The sequence below is a fragment of the Lucilia cuprina genome, chromosome 6 (genome assembly GCF_022045245.1).
Source record: "Lucilia cuprina isolate Lc7/37 chromosome 6, ASM2204524v1, whole genome shotgun sequence".
Classification (NCBI taxonomy): Eukaryota; Metazoa; Arthropoda; class Insecta; order Diptera; family Calliphoridae; genus Lucilia; species Lucilia cuprina.
The window spans coordinates 32,201,492-32,225,870 of NC_060954.1; the positions used below are offsets into that span (position 1 = coordinate 32,201,492).

Consider the following 24,379-nt stretch of genomic DNA (forward strand, 5'->3'; position numbering starts at 1 on the left):
AAATTTTTAATTGTTGACAAATATAATAACATTTATTGCTACTTGAAGAAAATATTTAATGCTACTATTTGAAGTATTCAATTGCTACATTAAAATATTTAAATACCAATGACTCTACTACTGTTATTAAAATTTTTATTTTTTGCTACATCTTTAACTACTGCTACCAAAATCTAAAGGTAGCAGTAGTAATAGTAAATGATTTGCCGCTAGTTTTTGAAAATTATTAACTACATAAGTATTTATTTTTCGTTACTACAGCTACTTGTAGTCTAGTTATTTAAACACTGGTAATAAATTCACACAGAACTTGTACATTTCTTACTCTCAGTAACACTTATATTTATTTTTCTATGCTTTAAAACATTATTGCCAGAAAAATGTTCACTCATGTCCCCAATCTTAAGATTGATGTCCCCAAAAAACCCCATTTCATGTCTGTCCCATACTGTTTGGTACTTAAAAAGCACAATATTGGAATTTGATTACAAATAGGCCTCCGAAATACAGTTAAAACAGCCATGCATATATTTGTTATATGCGTTGAATGTCAGCAACAATGTTGTTGGTATTTTCTATGCAATAGCTCTATACAACTCATACGACAATTTTTCATATGTTTTTCGAATGTTGTAAGAAATTTTAGTGTTGCCAATTGTTTATATCAACATATAAAACGATTTTAGATTAAAACAAGTAATATTTCTATATTCTATATACCCTTCATCAAGTATGTTTTAAAAAACAGTTTTTATTTACTTTGTATCTCTGCACACATGTCACACATAACATACATACAAAAAAATACAAACTGTAGCAGAAAGAAATATTAACCGTTCTATTGTAATACCACCGTCAAACTGTATTACCACCCTCAAACAAATATCAGATGTATTACCAACATATTACTGCTTTATCTCCTTGTTCTTGTTATACCCACTTACCTTCGTGAGAACAGAACAGAATGCAAACATACAAAAAATATACACGCTGAATAAAACCAAACATATCTGGTTGTTGCTTTTTTAACAAAGCTTGAAAAAAATGTGGCTTTTTGATGAAATTTTCAGAGGTTGTCTCGGATTTTTGCTCATATCTCCGTTATTTATAGACCGATTTTGCTGATTTTAAATAGCGGTCTTCTCGAAAGCATGTTAAAGTGACAAAGTAAAGCTTCACCTTCAATTACAATTATTTCAAATTTAATTGTAATTAAAAATGTAATCATTACCCTTTAAGTCTGATTTTAACACTATCTTTAATTTAACTAAATAAATAAATTAAAAATATTATAATTAAGTTTCTATAATTTTTATATACATATAAATGTATTTTAGACACCAGAAATAGTTTAATTCGAGGATAAAAAATATTGAGGGGTTTATATCATTTATAAATTATTTACAGCAGTTGCTTTCATTTATAATCAAAGGTAATTTTTTATGTAAATTTTAATAACCATCATTTAAAATTCAGTTGTTCGTTAAAAAACCAACGCAAATGGTTGGTTTATTTAAATATTTTGTATTTACACTTCACCTGTTTCTGACTTCAGCATGGAGTAGAAAAACACTCAATTGAGTATAATGTCGATTTAATAACTTTAAACTCAAGTAGCAAAAATGGCAAAAGCTCTACTTAAATGTTGCATACTTTCAAAGCATTACTACGATTTTTGCTAAAATTGTTTGTGAATCGTGTTTAGTTTTTTTTTGGTCTTAAGTTTATGTGTTAAATATGGGCGTATGTTGATAATGAGCTGTGAATAAAGGCAATTTGAATTTTAACGACTATTTTGTGTTAATGTACCAAAGGTTTGTCTTTGGTTTGTTTGACAAATGCAAGTGGATATCTCTAATGTCCTTTACATAATTTAACATCGTCTATTAAGGGAGACTCAATTCATTTTAGGTAAATTTAAATTTGTCCTCCTTAGATTTGTAACATTTATTCAAATTCTTCTAAGTTTTTCCATTGAAGGCCAATTTAAATTTGAAATCATTAAAATCTTCATTAATCTGTAAACAAAGGTCTAGTGTATACTTTAAATCTAAAAAGAAAACAAAAATAAAAATTCAAAATTTATTACTCATAATCTTAAAGTTAAATGGGGCGTATTTTATACCAAAATGAAAAGTTGAAGAAAGTTTAATAATCTTTTGCGTTATGTCTTGAATCAAATTTAACGGATTTTTTAGTACGAGTATAATTAAAACCCATAAAATAGTCGTTCGTACGAAGAGGAAAATGAAAATATAGAAGAACTCATATAAATTCTTATCAAGTCGTAAAATATTATAACTTAATGCCAAATAATTAAAACAATTTGTTTTCAACTAATTATTATAAAAAAGAAAATTTTCAAATGAGCAAAGACCTTTAGAAGTATGCCACACATAGATCTACAATAAACAAGAAAGTAAACGAATTATTAACTACAGTGGTGCACTATAACAAACTAGTTTAAGAGTTTTTAATATACACGAAATTTTTGTATATAATACGAAAAAGTAGTTACGATTTTTTCGATTTTGTAAAATTAACTATGGATTATTTTCTGTGTCTACGTATGTATGTATGTAAGTACAATATTTTAAATCCTATTGAAACTTCTCTGTGATTAATTTAAAATCGAATGTTCTTACCAATTTGAATTATATTTAAAGTAATTGCATCATGCAACAAATTGCGATTTATGAATTCGTGTTTACCAAGAGCCACTGTACATTTGTGGGGAAAATAAAAAAATATTGAAACCGTTTATGTTCACGTTTACGTGTATTTAAGAGAAAAACAAAACAAACACAAAACATTTTTATGAGCAATTTTTGTAAAAATAACCGCTACTACTATGTACATAAACATAAAACGTATGCACAAATAAGTATACATACATATATACATATACGAACACTAATATAGTTACAAACAAATATTTATAAATTCGTAAATACAAGATACCCAATAAACAATTTTGTTAAATTCTAGAAGATAATTTTTTGTCGTGAAACTGATTGAGTAATATTGATCTAATTTTCCTTTTTATCATGACAGTCGATATCGAACAAGAAATGTAGCATATTTATAGATAATTTCATTATCGAAATGTGTTTTCGATCAAATTAAATTACGTATGCGGTAATTTGTTCTCAGTTTTCAAGTGATCTGGAAATCGTTTGAACATGTGTAATGGGTTATTACATAAGTACTTGCTGTTGCGTATGTATGTTATATATATTGAAAACAACATGTATGGCTTGCCACAAAAAAACGTGCGATAAGAATTTATTATAACGATGTTGTAAAATGTAATGAGCTTTTACACTTTAGTTTATGTATTTTTATACAAACACATACAGATAATCATACTACGTATGGAAACATTTATATCAAGAATACATATTATTGTATTCTTCTACCAATAATAACTACTATTTAAAATGTTTATTTTTATTCGCACGGATATGTTCACAGTGGGATAGATTCAAAATATTTTTAAATATTTTTTAACATGTGAAGGCTCACTATGTATGTATGCATGTATGTATATATGTATGTATGTATGTATGTATGTATGTATGTATGTATGTATGTATGTATGTATGTATGTATGTATGTATGTATGTATGTATGTATACAAATACAAAGGTACATAGATAGATCATCAATTCATGTCATAATGACTAATAGAAAACTTTTACAAAATATATTTAGTTCTAAAATACTTTAATGCGGCCCGACTGTGTGTACGAGTGTATAATTACACATGTATGTTAGTTCTATGTGTGTGAGGATGTTTGTTACAGTTTATCCTACATACACCAACAAATTTTGTTGAATAACAGTATTTTGCGAATGTTAAAATACTTATAATTATTGTTGTTGCCACTGCTGGTGTAGCTTATGTATAGAGTGGAATGTTTGTTGCTTGTCCTTTAGGCAGGCATCATGCAATTGTTCATGTAACATAAAATGGCACAATTTTCAAAAATAAGTAAACACACCATAAAATAAAAAACACATACTTAAATTCCGTGTCCACATATATACGTACGTTTGTACATAATTTTACAAACTAACACTTCTGAATTTATTAGAATTTTGCCAATTAAATGGGAATATAACTTTAAAGCTTCTCTTCAGTGTAGAGAGCTATACTAAAAAGTAGTATACAGATTTTAACAAAGACTACAGAATTGTAACATTTCTGTGGCAAAAATAAAAAGTATATATCTTTACTATAAAGATCGGATAAGAACTTTAGAAAATATATATCGGTATATTTAGATGTTTACTATAAGTAGTTTTGCATAGGAATTTAAAACTTTAAAACATTCTCCTGGAAAGTACAAAACAATAACTTACGTACATTCAGATTTGTACATTAGGGTCTTATTAATCGATCGATGAATTTACCCCTCCCTTTTGGAAATCTTTAAAATTTTTTTTGAGATAAAAATTTGTATGCAAAAAATAATTAATGTCATACCTTACAAACAACATCTAAAAATAACATTACATATTTTTCGCTTTTAAAAGTTAAAATTGAGGCAAGAGATGTAGAAAAGTTATTGCAAATAACATTTTCGAAATACGACAAATTTTGGTCGAAAACTAATAAACTTACACTTCTGAGAAATACGTTTTTTTCCTAAATATTTATTGTTTTAAAAAAAAAAATACTAAAGAAAATTCTTTGAATACTGTGACACACTATTTGTTTTAGATCGTCGATCATTTATATTCAAAATTATAACAATCTATCTATAATTTACCATTTTATCATAAAATAAGTTATTGTTAATAACTCAAAATTTACTACTACAACCTCCTTTCGAACTGACTAACTTACAGATGTCGTGTTATAATTTTACTCTAAATTACATCGGTATCAACACAAAATTTACTACCGACTTAGATATTTATCGGTACATGGTAATAGCTCCCATATAAGGTCCTGTTTCTTTCGATGATATTTCAATAATTAATAAAGATGTCGCACAGTGGTATAGGAACAAAAAGAGGGAAATAATTCGGTAACTTCTAAACGGTTATTCCGATTTTAAATTTGGTATGGTTGTCGAGTTTAGGTTTTGAATTTGGACCTTATAGGCCAGCCTGGGGTCCGGCGGGGGGTCCTCAAATTAGGACACCTTGGCTATGTTAAATTTTTAAAACGATCCTTTTTCTTCATTTGAGTTCCGATTTAAAAAAAATTCGTATATAGAATCTCCTCATCGAGCACTATAAAAAATGTAGCAGTAAATTATCTCTTATAGTTTAGGAGATATTCGCATTTGAAAATTAAAATTTTAAAATTTTTACGGTCCTTACTTTAGTTTTTTGATAATAGCGGGTCCAAATATTCCCGATTTTCGCCATTTTTCTTTTATTCGCTTAACAACAAGTTTATATATCAAGTAGTGAAAGAATTATTTAAAAAGCATGACTGAGTCCAAAGTTATAGACATTTCAATTTAAAAAATTAAAAAAAGCGATTTTTTGCCATTTTTTTGGGAAAAAAGTATCTTTTTCTTTTTAAGTTATATAAAAAGTTTCTAAGAAGATGTATATATAATTTATACTTTTTGGAACGCTGACTTTACATAAAATACGATAAATGAAACAAAACCTAAAAATTTTTGATACCGAGGGGACCAGGTCCATCTAAAAAAATCCTATTTTTTATGGAAAATTCAATTTTGAGCAAAAATTTTAAAATCGCATAGTCGATATCAAATTATAGTGACCTTTTTTATATGACCCAATATGTTCTTAATCATTTTGTAACGGGTTTCGATAACCCCGCCCCTGGTATGGATATAATAGGCAAAAAACCAAAAAATCCCATTTTTGGGATTTTTTAAAACTTTTCCGGGATTCCTAATAAGAAAATTTGAAATTTTTATTTAATTTTGGATTTTGAGTAAAAAAATCTACCTAACTGTAAAAATTCATTAAAAAATATTCATAAATAAAATTTTTATTGCAATTTGAAAAATTTGTATCTTCGCAAAAACTGAATAAAAAACATTTTTTAATTTTTTTTAAAAAAAGTATTCCGCAAATTTTTTAATTTTCAAAAATTATATACAGTTTTAAAAAATAGACAAAATTACCTTTCTATTGATATATAACATCCCTACCTAATGTTTTTTAAGTGACAAATTAATTAGGGAAAACTCAGCATCTTTTAGAAAGTTTACCTAGCACTATTATTTTCATCCATAAGGTTAACTCTTAAATTTGTTACATATATTGATGAAAATAATAGTACTAGTTGTACGTTTATGTATTCAGGATCGGGACGTAATTCGTCATAGCTCCCAAATAAGTTTCACTTTCAGATAAAGATATCGCTGTAAAATTTTATTTGAATATAATTTTTTTGAATTTGAATATAATTTTTTCTTGACCTAATCAATATTAATTCCATATAAATATTTATAAAATAAAAATACATATTTATAAAATAGATAATTAAATGTATTCTAATAAGAAGAAAGATGGTGAGTAATAATGATTCCGTATAGCCGAACAAAGTATTCTAACTTGTTACGGTTGTATTAAAATCTCTAATTGTAAATATTTTTTAACGAATTACAGGCATATAGATTATTTGAATTGCAAGAAAATAAAAAAAAACAAAATATTAGTACCAAAATTGTGATTTTAAGATTTTGTTAAACAACTTTTAAAAGAGTTACCAGAGCTTTTATAAACTTTCTATTTATTATTTTAGAAAATCGAAAAAGAGGAAAATTACAATAAATTTTTAATAAGTTTGAGAATTATATTCTTTTTAAGTTGTTTTCTGTGAAAAAGAATATAATAGAAATTATATGGTATATTTTTGAATTAAACTATTTAAAAAAGCACACAGACAAATGCTTTTTATGGCCACAACTTTCACTACTGAACAAAATATATATGCAAATTTAACATTACCCTATAAAAACATTAATTTATTTATATATTTTTCTGTTTTTGGGCTTCTAGTTTTTGTGGCAAATGTTATTCCAGAAAATTGAAAATCATTTCTGGTGTGATTACTTCAAGATTTGCACATCATTATAGACATCTGAGCACAAACAAAAGAGTTCTCAAACACTTTAAACACAACATAAATAAAATCCGTCCCAGGCACGCACATAAATATAAACCGAAAGAATAGAATTATTAGAATGTGAGACGAGTAATCGTTGCTACCCCATTCCAAATGGTGCCACTGATATTTATGTTGCAATAATAGATTGATTATTTTACAAGAAGAAACGCAAATACACATAAAAAGAAAATCATACAGCCAGTTTGGTTGTCTGTCAGTCAGTTTGTCAGTCAGTCAACATACATAAATACCACACCTTTTGGGTATAATGTGAAAATTTATGTGCCTTGTTAGCAAAATGAGGAAAAGCAGCTACAACAACAAACAATAATATCAGCAACAATAAAACGAAACGTAAGCAGCCAAAACTCTTAAAAAGTTCTAAATGTGCTTATAAACGTAACAGTAGTCGAGTAAATTGAAGTGGGTTTCCATCCCACTTGTTCATCGCTTTTAAATCAATGACAATTCTGACGACAACCATCAATTTAGATGGCTTGGCTAGATCTTTGTTTCATCATAATTGAATTTTCATCTTTATTTTCTTTTTTTTCTTCGTTTTCGAAATAAGTTGCAACAATTGTATGTGACTTTTTGTTCGCCCTTGTGCTTTTAGAATTTGTATCCATTTACGAGTGTGTGGATGCTTATTTTCGGAGACAGTTGGGATTACTCCCACGATTTATAATATTTTTTTTTATAAAAAACTGTATATGTGTTTGTGTCAGCGTGTATGCAGCAAGTAATAATAAAAAAGGATGTTTATAAAAGGAAAGGAAGTTTAATTTAATTTTTGTTTGTTTGTTTTTTACGATTTTGCAGTTTAAGACTAATAAAATTCAATGAAAAATTATGACTGATGTTATTTGGTTTGCCATTACCAGGTCATCATCATACGTCAACCTTGCCAACAGTTTCTCCTTCCCTCATCAAACTTTTATTGGTTTTGTGGTAAATGAACAAAAATATAAACTTTCGTTTTTATAAAAAATGGTAAATCATTGGAATTGTTTGGAGTGTACGTAAGAATCATTTACTTATTTTCCGTTTTCTTTATGTATACCCTACACGACTGTAAAGGAGAGGGTATTAGGCGATTTTGCTATTATTTGGAATTTGCCAAAATTTCTCCTGGGCCCATACAAAACATTTAAACATTGAAAGAGTTCTTTCTATGGGAGTTGTTTGTACAATGGCATTAACAGTATTTGTATAAATTTGTATCACTATTTAATAGAGTGTAAGTGATACTTACTTTATTTAGGCATATATAGTCCTATACTTATATATATATATATTGGTAAAGATATTTTTAATGCTTATGCAATCTTCCATAAATCCAATAAAACGTTACATTAAAATACGAAAGAATCAATATATAATTTACACAAACCCAAAGGGCTAGCTTGCGAAAATCACTCATTGCTGTTGCAGGGTATCATATGGTCTACTATATTTACTTACTTCTTTATATAGAGTATTTTTATATAAACGTCAATATTTATTTTTATTTTACAATACCTTCATATGTATGTATATAGTATAACTTAAGCATTTTATTGGCCTAAATAAAAAATCAACAATCAAACAAACGAAATACATTTAGCCGTTGTAGCCCTTTTTCTTTATACATACAATAAATACATTCATGTCAATAATGGGATTATGACCAACCACACCTCTACTGAAATCCTAGAAATGGTATTAATTTAAAATGCACATAATAAATAAGTAGCATTTTACGATCTCATTCGTAAATTTATGGTTTGGTCGTTGTACGACTATTTTATGTTTTCCTCCCCAGATTTTTCAAATTCGTTTAACAGTTTAACAGTTTTTTTACCTTTTCGAAAATTTCTTTTTATTTATTTTCCGAAATTTATTCATGCAATTTTATGAGAAGAATGTATTTCTTATAATTTTATAACATCCAATGAAATTTTATTAAAATGCTTCTATTTATTTAAATATAAATTTTAGGCAGCAAAAGGAATTGCAGATATTAATAGAAATTATTTTTTCGTTTCTGTTATAAAGGCGGCGGTTGCCTTGGTAGTATTTAAGGAGCTTAAACAAATATTAATAATTTACTTGGCAAAAAAGTATATTTTAACGGCATTTAAAAACATTTATAAGTCGTTTGTTAAAGAATTAAGCAACAAAAAGCAATGTATTGTTTAATATTTTTATGGTCTTGGTAAGAATTTAAGGTAAATTTCTAATACATAAATGCAAAATAAAAAATACCATAGATGATTCCTATTAAATTATATTTTCTTTATTATCTCATGTACCTACTGCAACTTTGTAATGCAGCCGTTGTTTTAAAAAAATGAATACGTATACATATTTACATATATAGATTTTATTTACACATTTGGTTTCTTTGTGCGTCAACCAAAAAAAAATAACTATCTAATTGTAATGAATTATTTAAGTAGTTATTTATAGGCAAATTTACTTGTTTATAAATTGAAAGGAGCTCAAACTAGTTAAACTTACGAACAAAAAACATTCTACAAATGTAGAGCAAGTAGGTACGGCAATGAAGCTTTGGAGCACTTTCTTTGCCATTGTAAGACTTTTATCCAAATTATATTTAAATAAATTTGGCAGTGCACGTAAAATTTCAAATTTCAAAATGACACAGAAAAACGCCAAAACACGTGAACTTTATTTAGGTAGTAGAATCTAGTTTAAAAAGTTGGATCTAACTCGGGAGATATTGCATTTTAAAGTTTTAACTGTTTCTGAAGTAATTTTTGATTATTTAAATTAAAAATACAAAACTCGCACACATAGAAAAGTAAATAAATACATGAAACTAGAGTACATTTGAATTATTATGCATATATATTTAGTTTTTAATAATTAGTTCGTATGTCTATGCGTTAAAGCTCTTTTCAAAATTAAAAAAAAAATATCACCTCATAAAATTTCATACTTTAACGCAATATCTCCCGATTTTGACCCAACTTTCCAAAACGGAGTATGCCACTAGATTCAACGACCCAAATTGAAGTTTAGGTGTCTCGGCGTTTTTCTGTGTCCTTTAACGAGATATATATTTTAATGTGTATAATAAAAGTTCAAAATTTGAAAAGGCCTGCTGACAAATTTCAACAACCATGTTCTAATACGTACAGTAATTTCACACGAATAAGCTTATAAAGAATTTATCTCCTAAAAACATAAAAAAGGTGCAAAAGTTAGATAATATATGTATACACGGTTTATAGATTTACCAACGTTGAGCTGGCAATGTACTGACAATGAAAAATTTTTAGCAACGGGTAATTTATCATTTTAGACGGTTGCAAGAAAATCTTACAATTTCATTGCCAGACAATTATCTGAGAATGAAGATTTTATGTTTTTACACGATTGTTAGATGGCTGATAATACCCAGAAAAAAGAACTTCCAAAGAAGCTAAAAAGAAGTAGAATTTACTCCATGGAAATACTGAAAAAGACCTGAAGAAGTGATGATTTTAACACAGGCTTGTCATAGGAGGGTTGTTCTTTTTATTTGATTCTAAATTCACTACATCTAAAGTCATTCTTAGGAAGTAATTTTTATGATATTTTTTTTTTTTAAGTTATTAGGAAGTGAAATTTTAGTATTACAGAATACATCTAACTCCCACTCCAAAATACTCAGATATACATACTTGAGCTATTTTTTGTTGAATAAAATTGTGCACATTTAAGTCAAATTTTGAAGGGGGTTTTAAAGTTCATTACAGTCATCACGGCTAGTATGGCTTTGCAGCTTTTTATCGTGATACGAGTATATTTAACATAATTATGAACTTAAAAGCCCTATTACCCCCTATACAAATATACCTTCAATTTTAAAGGAAATTGCATTATTTTCGCTTCTTTGGAAGTCAATAAATTTCACTTCCACAGAAGTTAAAAAAAATTTACTTAGTGCTGCTTTTGAAGTGGTGATAAATATTATTCTTTTGGAAGTACTCCTTTTTATTTTTGGTGGGATATTATTGTTTTACCAAATACTGACAATGCTTTTTTTAGCAATGTTACAAGGGGGAAAATTTTTTTATCTTAGAGATCTTAAGTATTTAACTAAAATTAACAGACAGACGGACAAACATGTCTAGATCGTCTTAGAATTTATAAAGTGTGTCTCTGATCAATATTTCGATGTGTTACAAACGGAGTGACAAAATCAATATAGCCCTCATATTTTTTGATGGTGGGTTTAAAAATAACAAAATATGGAACAAGTCAGCTTTAGAGACATTTTTAAAATATATAGGTCTCTCATTTTTTGGAAAGGGGCTCCAAAGTTTAAAACACTTTAGTTTAAACACTTTAGTTTAACCGCTAACTAAAAGTCAAACAAATATTAAAATTATTAGTAAAAAATTAATTGAATCAATTAAAAATAATTAAGACAAATATAAAATTATTTAAATAAAAATTCAAGAAGGAGGAAAATATTTTAATTGAAAATAAACAACGATAATCTTTTTTGTGTACGTTTAATTATAAGTCAAATAATAAAACTGCTGGGTACTACTTAAACTTTATATAAATCCACCAGCACATTAAGCCATCTGTCACTGATAACGATGATGATTTTAGAGATGACTATTTTTAGCAGTGTATGGTGAGGATTAGGAGAAGTAGTAAATAAATGTTCGCTGTAAGAAATTGTATGAGACTTTAGTTGTTACTCAATGCATTTTAAAGTGCTTTTTTGCCCTTAAGCTCTTACTATGTAGGAAGTATTATCTACTGCTTGCATTAAATATTTACTACAAACATGACATTTTCTTTTGGTTTCAATCATGCTAAGAATGCATAGAGATTAAATTCCAATGTATTCTTTGATAAAATTTCATACAAAGAACAACAGCAAAAATATTTCAAGAATTTTTTTTAGTAAGAACAAGGAATAAATTACTTTTGCTTGTTTTTTAATTTTAGATTTAATTTTTTGTTAAAAAGTTGTTCATGAAAACAAAAAGAAAAATATACAAACAATAAATTATTAACAACAAAACAGGCTGGCAGGATATAAACCCTTAAATTATATTACCAACGTTACATTTTGAAATGATTAAACTTTTGTTGAGTTTCTTCTACAAACTAATCTATCACTTGTCACGAATTGATTCTATGTTTAAGGATTGGTATGAGGCACCCAGTAAGTCAGTCCTTACAAGCATTTGTTTATCTTGTTGGGTATGAAATCAAAAACGGGAGTGAGTGAGTGAATGAAAGAAATTATTCAACGTTAAAAGTTTTAACAAAAGTAAATAACAAACGACGAGGCCAATAAACAATGATGAATTACAAATAAATTGGCTGCCATATATTTTCCGACTGTCGCATCTGATATTGACACTCGCTGGCATTGTTATAGTTGTTGTTAAGGCTATTATTCCCACCTTCCAGTTCCAGATATTGTTGTTATCCTAATATGAAACAAAACACTTGCTACACGACAGCATTTGACACAACAAACAAACACCAAAAACCTTCTGACACAGCCAATAATACAGAAACAAAACTCAGCTCTGTATTGGGTTGGTGTGCTTTAAATAAATAGAAATACTATTACATGTTTAAATGTTCATTACATGTACACACGTGTAAAATTTACAAAATATATGTATTTACTAGTCATAACCCTGCAGATCTAGACGACTATTTCGAACTTGATAGATATGTTATTTTAATAAAAGAAGGCCAGTTTACCAACTACATTTTGTACCGATTGTATTGGCACTGAAGTACCTATATAAGTGACTACATTTTAGATTATATGGAGATACTAAAGTGACGATTATTTCTACTTAGCTGACAACTTAACTAAAAACATGTAATTTCAATTCAACCATTTAGGAAAAACACAGTATAATAAAATATATTGACTCCATATAAAAAATCTGATGTACTAACATAGATATAGAACATGTATATATATATTTCTCTCTCCTGACATTTACTGTCAATGCAAAAAGCAAATGACAAAACATGCACACTATCCACATGGAGCCTTATTTGGAAACAATGAACATCAAAATAGCATACCATTTATGGTGGTATACTATGTTTTTTATACCCTACATTACTTTATCGGGAAGGGTGTATTGGATTTGTGCTGATGTTTGTAACATACAAAAATATTGGTCCATTTTCTGAGTTTATTATGCTATGCCCGTCCGTCTGGATGGCTGTCCATGTAAACCTTGTGCGCAAGGTACAGGTCGCGACGAAATTCAGCACAATGAAATATTATGTAAATATAAATATATTCACAAAATTTTATCGGACTTGGTCTATATTTGCCCCTAGCCCTCATATAAAGCCGGTTTCAGAAAATTAGTTTTTGATCCATAAATTACTTAAATGTATCGGAACAAGGTAATATTGAATATTCATAACTGGTGTAGGGTATCATATGATCAGCCACGCTCGTCTATACTTTCTTACTTGATTTTTGTATGTTTTCTCTTTCATACAACTTCTGCAGTTGGCATCTTTCGTTGAAAGCATATGAACATATACTAAAATGTTAGTAACTGCGGGTATTTGCACTTGAAATTGAAATTAATGATTCCCTTCAACATGTTTACACCTCATCTACTTTCACAGTAGCCTAGTTCTTCTCCCCACCTCTCAATGTCTGTCTCCTTACACTTTTCCAGTACGTTTATGTACATGTAAAGATAATTGTAGTTTATAGTAAAGAATTTTGTTTTTAAATTGTTTTGTAAATTTATATACATATGTGTATGTACAAAGTATGTTTTCAATTTGTCTTTTAACAGCCTCATTTAAGCTGTGTATTTACTACAAGCGGTCATGTAATTTTACAATAAATGGTTCCAATACACACTAACACAAAAAAGGACAACGTCTGTTGAGTTGTGCGGGTGTTTTATCGTTAAAATATCGATAAAAATTGAATGACAGTAAAACTTAAATAAAAGAATTTCACAGTTAATGTAAAAAGAATTAGGAGATATTGATTTTTATAAACTGTTAAATTGGAGACAAAAATCTATAGCACTATTAGTTTCAGTATATTGTTTTTAGTACTTTTTTAAAATATTTTAAATATATAAAAGCTTTTGGAAAATATAAAATACCGTTTTATATTATTAGCCCAGAAAACTTTGTCGAAAAAAATAACTTAAAAGTTTACTTACAGCTTCGACTTAAGTTTGCAAATATAGGACCAGAAGTGACAATTGATTACATGTGAGCTTATTATGCATCCCAGTAAAAAATTGTGCTTCTTCGGAGGCAGATTTATAAGGCAGAGTGCTGTTGTTACTACTTGCACTTGTTAAGAAAATATTGAACTTTGTTAATATAAAATTTAATTTGTTAAGAATTGTGTGAACAAATAAATTAAATGGTGGTTTTTATAATTCATATTCTTTTCAATGAAGAAAATGAGACTTTATTTATTGATTTCAAAAATTTTACCACTTTTATTAAACAGAAAAAATGAAATTTAAAATCAAACAAAAAATTCATAAAGCCAAGTATTTGTATACCCTTCCGAGTGACCGCAAAAGGTCGATGTTGGAATCTGGTTCGTCTGAACCACTCAAAATGATTCCCCTTTCCAGATATTGAGATAGACGAAATTTTAACTCGATTAAAAGACATTAACACGTGCCGCTCGTCGCTCAAAGTTTGAAAAAAATATTTTTTTTTAAAAAAGCTAACATATGAAGCTATAACTTCAGAACGGTAAATAATAGAAACTATTGAAATTTTTTTTGGTACAATTCGATTTTCAAAAGTACAATGGTACACCAATGACCCATTTTGTACAATTTTAACATTTAAATTTGTTATTAAAAAATTTTATTTTTAACACAAAGTTCAACCGACTTCGGTAGTACTTAATTTAGTACTATCGGAAAAGGATATTGTAAAAAATCCTGGAAGATATTATGTCCAGGCAAAGTTTAACAAAGGGAATACTTTAGTTTTACTTTTTTCGATCTCTCTTCTATCTTTGGAGTAGACTTTAATCTATAGACTCTATCTTCAAATCCATAGAGAGACTGTCCATTGGACAGCCTAAATACTTTTAACTAGACTAGAAGTATTTCTGAATTAGTCGTTAGTCTAGTATAAAAACTCTATATACTAGTTATATACTAGACCCTTGTATGCATGAATGACTTATATGCCAACATTAATAAACACATTTGAATGCGGCTGCAGCTCTTTTGAATTTGTTAATAAAATCGGAGTTTTTGCGACAACATGTATTTCGATACATTTTTAATCCAAAAATCGATATTAAATTCTTTGCATTTCAGGTGACGTTATGTGTGTATATCGGGATGGCCCTAAATAGAAATTGTTGCTATATATTAAGATTTTATTTTTGATTTTTAAGAGAATTCTTTGAGATTTATTGACAAGGAATACATCTTATAGTTTAGATTTACCTGCAAAAAAAATTCCATTAAAATATTTCTGGAGTATTTCTAAAAAAGGGAATGATTTTTATTTATTTAAATTAATTGTAAAACTCATTGTGTTTTTAACTCATGTCATGTTTTGAACTCAATAAATATTGTTTTTTAGAGATTTTTAGAGGCATATATGCCTGAATTTATAGATAAGAATTATTTTTTATTAAATTCTACTCATTATCCAAAATTATTTCTCGAATTTTTTTTGGTAAATGGTCACGTGAGCTGTTGTTGTAAAAATATGTGGAAAGAATAAATTTTTAAACAATTCGAAACAAATACTTTCTATATTTAGAAAAAGGGTTAATCAACTAAATTAATTTGTGATGTGATTAATAAATGACGTCAAACAAAAGCACTATAAAGTAGAGAAAGCAAAAAAAAAAATAAGTTTAGTCTCCCTAAATTGCCAAAATTGTAGTGTAGGTATTCTTAACTTTAAATAACATTATAAATGGTTTAGTACAGGAATTTTGCTTAGAAAAAGTATGAACCATAAAAAAGCGATTAAATATGTTAATTTATGTTTGTACAATGTACAAGCAAAATAACGATACCTGAATATACAGAATATATTTACAAGAATATGCTATATATATTATATATTTACAATTTACAAGAATATGCTATATATATTTATGCAAAAAGTATAATATATAAAGATTTAAAAATTTGTTGATGGTTCACAAACTTTTGTTTATCTATGTATTTTATAAAAGTTAATAAAATAAAACAAAAATAAAAATAAATATTGACAAACTATTTTGTAAAATTTTAAACAAACATATCTTTAGTAAAATTAATTTAAGAAAAAATATACAAAAGTAATATTTTTAAGTGATTGGAAAATAAATTTAAATATATTTTTCTTACAAGATTTAGCAAGATATTTATGTATGTGAATATATAAGCATTGTCTTTAAAATAACTAAATAATTAATTTGTGACTTTCATATAAATCTAAAATGTCATAATTTTTTAATTGAGCATAGTCGAATAAATTTCAATCTTTTATTTATTTATTTTTTTCAAGATGAATAGTAATAACGTCAAAATCGTTTATTACGAACTCTGGGGATCAGTCAAAGTTGTTCGTTATAAGCGATGTTCTTAATGCAACGGGTAAAGTTATTGTAGTTCCAAAAATAAAGTGTTATTTAACTATGTTCATATATTTTTTAACAAATTTAATTTTTTTCGACAAAGCTAAATATTGTCTAACGATTTTAACACATAATTTTGAAAATTGTGCAAAAATGTACCTGAATGACTGAAAAACTTGTTTTCATGATAAGAGGCACACAAAATGCTGGATAGTGGCCTAGGTGTATTTCGTCGGATTATATTTAGTATATATCCTTCTATTAACCTAAACTAATTTATATCCAAGGATTCGTAATAACCGAGGTTGTTATAAGCAAATTTGACAGTATTACACAGACTTTAGCTGAAAAAAGAATAGGAAAATGACAATTACATTTCCTATTTACATTTTATTTGGTATTATTTCGATTATTTTTGTAACAATTATTTTTAATTCAAGTTTTATCAATTACAGTAATCTTCACAGCAATTACACATAATTATTTACAAATAGTGGCTCCTGTTCCGCGTTTAGGCCATTGGTTACATACCAAGATTAAACAGACGTACATATATATTCCTAAAATTTTCAAAATTGTCAGATGTCTAAGCTCATGAGTTTATAATGAACAAACATTACAAAATCAATACCCCCATGCTTAATAATGTAAGAGAAATTTTCTTACTAAGTCAAATGATGACCTTAAAAAACTCTTTTTAAATACTTTTTTTTTTAAATTTTTCATATTTAATCATAATTATTTTCAAATGCTATTACTTTTTATGGAGATCCTTTTTAATTATATAACCATAACAATAACATGTAACAAAAACTTTATAACATCAAAAATAAAGTGTCATTCATTTCGAATTATGTATGTAAATAAGAATAAATGTTTGCATAAGTTTTCTATGACTTTTAAATATTTTTCTAAAATAAACACAAAATTAAAATTATTACCTGTAACCATTATAATGAAATAGGATTTACATACTCTGAAAAAAAGAAAAAACACAATAAATTATAATATTTCTCTCATGTTGTCAAGAGTCGTAAATAAAAAACTTTTTGGCAATTTAATTTTGAAAATGGATAAAATTATACAAAATACAACAACAAAAAACAAACAATTTGTGTGAAACTAAAAAATTTAAATTAAAATGTGAATTAAGAAATATAACAACTACATGGTGTACTATGAAGTAGGGTATCATTTTCTTAATACTATTTTTTAATTACAAGGATTGGAAATCAAGTCCGTATGTGTTTTTGAATTTCAAACACCTCATTTTATTGAAATAAATGTTTCAAAATATGCTTAGATCAGCTATTTAAAGAGAAAACATTATCCGATTTAAAACAAATATCGGGATTTGATTTTTATATAATTTAAAAAAATCACCCTAATGCATGCATTCACATATAAAACAAATCGTATACATATGTATATATTTTGTTAAGTTTGAAGAAAATCTTAATCTAGATAAATCTACAAACTTTTTCTGTTAAAGAAAATGTCGAGAATTTTAATGAGAATTTGTATGCTCATAAAAAGCACACAAGTACTATAACTTTACATATACATGTACATATGTATGCATGTAGATTTAGTACATGTGTAGACTAAAGTGTAACAAAACTTACATACTTCCACTATGACTGCTGATGGTATCGGTAGAGATGGTAACAAACGGATAACTCGAGAGATGACGAAGTAAATATCTTTGTATAACTGTACGTGAAAGGACGGATGATTGCATGCAGATTGTACAACTATGTTGAGCACTTACATATATAAATATACAATAAATACGTACTTAAATTCGTAGAAAAAACTCTTTGTGCCATGATCACTGCCAAAACGATGAAGATAACAAAAATGAAATGAAAAACAAAAATACTAAAACAAAAATAAATAAAAATAGAATAGAATATAAGTAGAATTAAGAAAGGAATACTTAAGTATCCATAGACACTATAATATTTAAGGATAAATTTAAATGTATGTATGTAGATACGAGTGCTACGTTTGTGTGGGTTTAAGTGTCAATGCATATGTATGTACACTTTGTTGGTTTAGGCTGTTTGTTCTGACGTTTGTAACATACACATTACACTATGTTGGTCGTAGATCTGAAAAACTATATGTATATAATCTAGGTTCTACTTTAATTCTAAGACGATCTAAACTTGTCCCTTCATCAGTCTGTTGAAAGGGGGAGAGAGTTGGAATTTTATAAAAATATTATGTATTAGCTACACTCAGTGTGCTTTGCTACCCTAAAAGCAAAATAAAGAAAAACCCCACTTAATAATTTTGAAGATTCTAACTGTAATAGTGTTCCAGATGTATAATTTATTACAATACGCTAATTTTTTCGGATGTTTATTAAGAATTTAATGTAATCGACTAACAATTTAAAAAAATCTTATAGTTTCTCAGATAAATGAAATTTTGTATTCAATTCATATAGGAAGTGCCAAGACCGTTATTTTCTCATATGACTAACAAACAAATTAACAAATATATGGACATTGATTTTTATATATATATATAGATCTAACACTTACCAATCAAAAGACCTCTTATACAGATTATCATCTGATCAGGATACTGTATGCTTAATATTAAGTTTCTAGACTCAAATTTATAGAAAACTCAAAAAGAACCAGTAAACCAGTAAATTATAACTGTTTCAGTATTTTGCGTGTCTAATTATATGTTTCTACGTTCAATATTACAAAAAATTCAAAAAGTTCTAGTTAAGAACAAAAAAGTACGAAAAAACTCCCTCTGTATATTTTTTTTAAATAGGGTCTTCGTAAATAAAAAATTTGTTAAAGTAAATGTATTAATAACATTGAAATCAAAAACATACATTGAGGTATTAAAAAGTAGTATAAATTTTTTCTTTGGAAAAAATTACCATTTAAGAAAAGTATAATTTCACTTATTCCCCTTGAAACAAACTTTTCTACATTGATTTAGATTTCCCAAATACTCAGTTTTTAAAGTTGTATATCTCAGAGAGGTTCAAAAAGTACATTTTTTTAAATTTCCAAATTATTCAACCGAACTTCGATATATATAAAACCTGGAATTCGAGATCCAAAGAGCACACCATTTAGTGTAACTAAATCCACCAATTTGTAAAATTTAATCAAAATTGGCTCAAAATATAATAAAATAAAAATTCCAATTTCTACGCCACTTTGGGTACTTTTTTTCCTATTGATGTAAAAAAAGATTTATTCCAAAAAATGCAACATCATAGTATGAGCCTATAAATATTCATATAGACAAACCAATAAATAGGAAACAATGTTTACAAAAAAGTACCAAAAATAAGTAAGACTTTTACCCCTAAAACGTCCGAATTTGTCAAAAGTACGAAACTCATATTCGTAATTTTTCATCAAGGTACGAAAGTGATCTAAATTTAAACAATTTTTTAATTTGAAAAGCTTTGTTCATCTTATAAATAATCCAGAAGGTACAAAAATACACAGAAACGAATATTTTGAGATGAAGTTTTTAGACTTATGTATTATTTGAAAACAAACGAAATGGCATTAAAAAGTGAATTTCGTAAAAATTGTTGCTCTTGCCCTATTGCATATGTCTAGCGAATGTTATGGAATTCAAAACTTGTATTTTTTTGGGGGGATCTGATGATATTTAATTGTATATTTTGTCATTTTCTATATTTTTTATACTAATTCCTAACTTTTTCTAATACTTGTCTTTTAAACGTCGTGTAGCATTTTTTTCATCTTTTTTTAAACAATTACGGATTTAACAGATGAAGTTGGAATTTAATAGAGAACAATAATTTTTATACGGTCTACGATAATAGTTGATTATGTTACAAACTTAGTGACATAATCAAATGATTTTTTGAGGGTGTAGGATTACATTGCGTTACGAGAGACTGGAATAAAAATTTTACTGACTGTATGTAACATTTAAATAGAAACTATGGCAAAGCTTAATTAGGTTTTAACCACAAGGATAATGACAAAACGAATATAATGAAGAATTTGAATGTAACGTTTGTGGTTTCAAGATTTTGATCTTTATACCACATTGTGCACACACAACTAAATATATATTACATACACATACATACTTAAGTATTTTTTTCGCAAGTGTGTGTGTATGTTTATAAATAGATTTTAGTACTTACAATGTGTATGTATGATTAGAATAAATAATCACAAAAAGGTTGTTAAAGCAAATCCTATTTTCTTTATGCATTTTTATACTTTTTTCAACATTTCTTTTAAGTTTTCTTGTCAGCCTTGTTCTACTGTTTGGCTTAAATTTACTACTACATTTTGTGCGTTGAACTGTCAAAAGGTCATAATTTACACACACAATCTCTTAAGAGTGTTTGCAAAGGGAAACAAAAAACAAACTAAAAAGGAAATTACTTTACAGGCACAAACTGAAAAAGCAAAGGCAACATTCAAAAATGTTTACACATATTCGTATAAATTAAGTTTGTCTTAATGTGATGTATTTTTTGTACAGTTAACAGTCGTTTTATGCTTAAACAAGAGGCTGGTCAAGATATTAATTAAAGTGTAGGAACTCGATTATTTTAAATTTCTCGATTTTTTATAAGTATTCATTTTACCAAATATTTTTCATTCATACAAAAAACTCTGTATAATAACAAATAAGAATTTCGTCATAACTTTTGACACAAAATTTTGCTGTTTCAAACTAAAAATCTAAAAGACCTAAAAGAAGATTATCAAACTTTTGTTTAATTCTATTTTTTCAGTTTCAAAGAACGTTCACACAAATGAGATGAAATGAGTTTATCATGTCAAATTGTTTAAAAAATATGTTTTACATAAAAACGTATGAAACACATTAGTATAATAATATATAAAACAACAAAGTATTTAAGGGGATTTGTGTACATTTACAACCGGTATTTATATAAATTTATTAGCAATAAGATATAATTTTCATATAATTCTATGCGCATTAAAAAAGAAAATAACAAATACATTAATAAAATTTACATGTTCATTTTTAATGATCAAAGGACTTTACTCGCAACAAATAAGATACATTTTTTATATTCAGAATTCTTTTTGCACTTCTTCACTCACAAACCACAAACGTATTTTTTTTCAAAGTTTTATTTGTTATAAAAGAATTTGTATCCAGCTTAATGTCAATGTTTGTTAATAAATTGAAAAGAAAAATATAACAAACTCAAAAACACTTAGATATGTGAAGCAAAAATGACATATGGACGGGTAAATACTTGGACATCCATACCCAGCAGTTGTTGTCAGTAAATTCATATTTTATATTTCTTTTGTTCATTCGACACTAGTTAATAGAAAAATAAGAACTGCAGGGCTGTTTACATATGGATGGTCTTGTATGTACATTTGTATGAACAATATGTTTGTGTTAATACGAACATACTAGGTATAAAATATAGTCCGTTACCCTTATAAAATTGTTTAAACCATATCATGGCCAATATGCAACTTGGCAAATATAGCCTTATTCTTGAATATTGTTTTACATGTACATTAGAGTGTCCCGATGAACAGCCTTTTTAAGAATTTTTTTTCGGTACGTACTAATGTACTAAAATAAAATTTTTCAAATTATTTTCCCCCGCGATAGTTACGGAATTTTTGACACCCAGTTCGAAAAGATTGCAGAAACAATTTTTTGAACATGTCATACTGAGATCAAGATTTTCAATCGCTGGTAGAGAAATTGAGGAACCTTTTAGAGGTAATCTTCCTAAGAAGTGAACTACGGGACACCATAATGTACATTAGGATGATAACTAATTAAGTCTTATCACTACGTAGTAGCCAATAGTGTTTAAATAACGAAAACCTTTTTTTGTCGTTCTACGGAAAACTGATTATGTAAAACCATTAATTTTTAATAGTATAATCTAAAGACCTTATCCTTGTCTAAATGCCGTGGTTTAAACAATGGCATTTGGGCTTTTTATTTTTTTTAATGTATATTAATGTATTTAAAAAACTGAAATATAAGAAATATTTTTTGAACAGAGCCTTAGTTCCCTAGCAGCGATTGAAGATTTTTATCTCAATATTTCATAATATTTTTAAATTTAATAATACATTTCCACATCTTTTTAAAATGGGTGTCAAAAATTCCGTTTTTTGATTTGATTACGTAAAAATATTTGTAAAATTATTTTAGAGTATTTTTGGTCCACAAAATACTTTTTAAGTTTGGGAAGCATATCATTTTCGCTTTTTGAAAATAAATGAAGGTCAATATTGACGTAATTTTAAGCTTATACAACAAAAAATATTTAAATAATTGTTTGCATTAGGCTTGGTCTATTTCAGAATTTTTTAGTTTATTTTAAAAAGATTGCAGACTATTTTTTAATATACTGATCTGAGATCATGATTTTTAATCACTAATAGGGAACTGAGGTATGTGAAAAGAAACATTTGTCATTTTTCTCGTATTTATTTGCACGGGATACCCTTATGAATGTATGTTTGAATATAAATCTATTTATCTTAATATTAAACATATGTACACTTAAATAAGAAATTAAATTTTATAAACTTTGAACGAAAATATCTTGTAAACTTACAAAATTATATACTTTTTAAGAAACATTCTTAGAAAAAATAGTGATCGATTTTTTTCGGAAAAGAAGCTAAATGTCGGCAAATATACGAGAAACCATTTTTTTTTGTATATATTTAAATAGTTAATCTATATTCATGGAACTAACAATATGTAATTTAATCTTATTACTAAATACTAAAATATCATCTCTCAACGGAATCAAATGAGCCTATAATTTAAGCGGAAGATAATCAAAGTTTTTGATTTTGCCTTCGGTATTGTATATTGCTTACGGTTTCCCGTAGTTGAATTTTTTATATCCAACTTACACTGCCAGAGTTGTAGTGATTTTGTGAAGAAGTTTTGTACATTTGAAATCATCCGCCATGTTAAAAGGGGCTTTTATATAATAAAAAATGTCTAGCGGAGGCTTTAAGAAAAGTTCATATCAGATAAACAATTAATTTGTTAGAAACTCAATATCACTAGATATTTTGGAAGGGCATTCTCGTTTTTATTTTTTGGAAATATAAAATACAACAATTAAATATTTATAACATAATATTTATCATCATAAATTAAAAAATTGTACCAAGTTTCTTAAAAATATAATATTACCTTACATTTTATCATAGGTTTATAGAAATGACACATTTCCTTTAGAAGAAGTAAAAATTAATAGACATAAAATGGCTTTTAAAATGTATTTCACAAAAAAATATATATGTATACATATATGTTATCCTCTCCTGCAGCACACAGATTTTAAAAACTTTGTATTCTCAAACTTTCATATACAGTAGTTTTCCGATTTAACGACCATTCAATTCTACGAACATCGCATTTAACGAACAAGCTAATTTTTCATATTGACTACCTTAAATAACGAACAAAACTTGTTTTTTGTACTCTGTTTAACGAACTAATAAAAATATTATTATTTAAATGAAGATAAAATGACATTTATCAAAAATAACAAATAACCTAGGTTAGGTTAGGTTAGGTTGATAGGAGGATGTATACTACATCATATCCGAAGAAATACACCTAGACCACTATCGGGCCTGTTGTGCGCTCCTTATCATGAAAAAAAAAAAAAAAAA

At 27.1% G+C, this 24,379-nt stretch overlaps 1 protein-coding gene across 8 annotated transcripts in view; it reads right to left on the bottom strand.

The window, feature by feature from the left end:
* LOC111684743 (zwei Ig domain protein zig-8) overlaps positions 1 to 24,379 on the bottom strand; it is a 266,057-nt gene that overhangs the window by 175,534 nt on the left and 66,144 nt on the right. For 4 of the 8 annotated variants that reach the window (XM_046955749.1, XM_046955748.1, XM_046955747.1 and 1 more), the window contains exon 3: positions 17,633 to 17,667. The exons of the other annotated variants lie outside the window; for them this stretch is intronic. The gene's annotated coding sequence lies outside the window, so the exon portion shown is untranslated. The remainder of the gene's footprint in view (positions 1 to 17,632; positions 17,668 to 24,379) is intronic. 8 annotated transcript variants of the gene reach the window in all.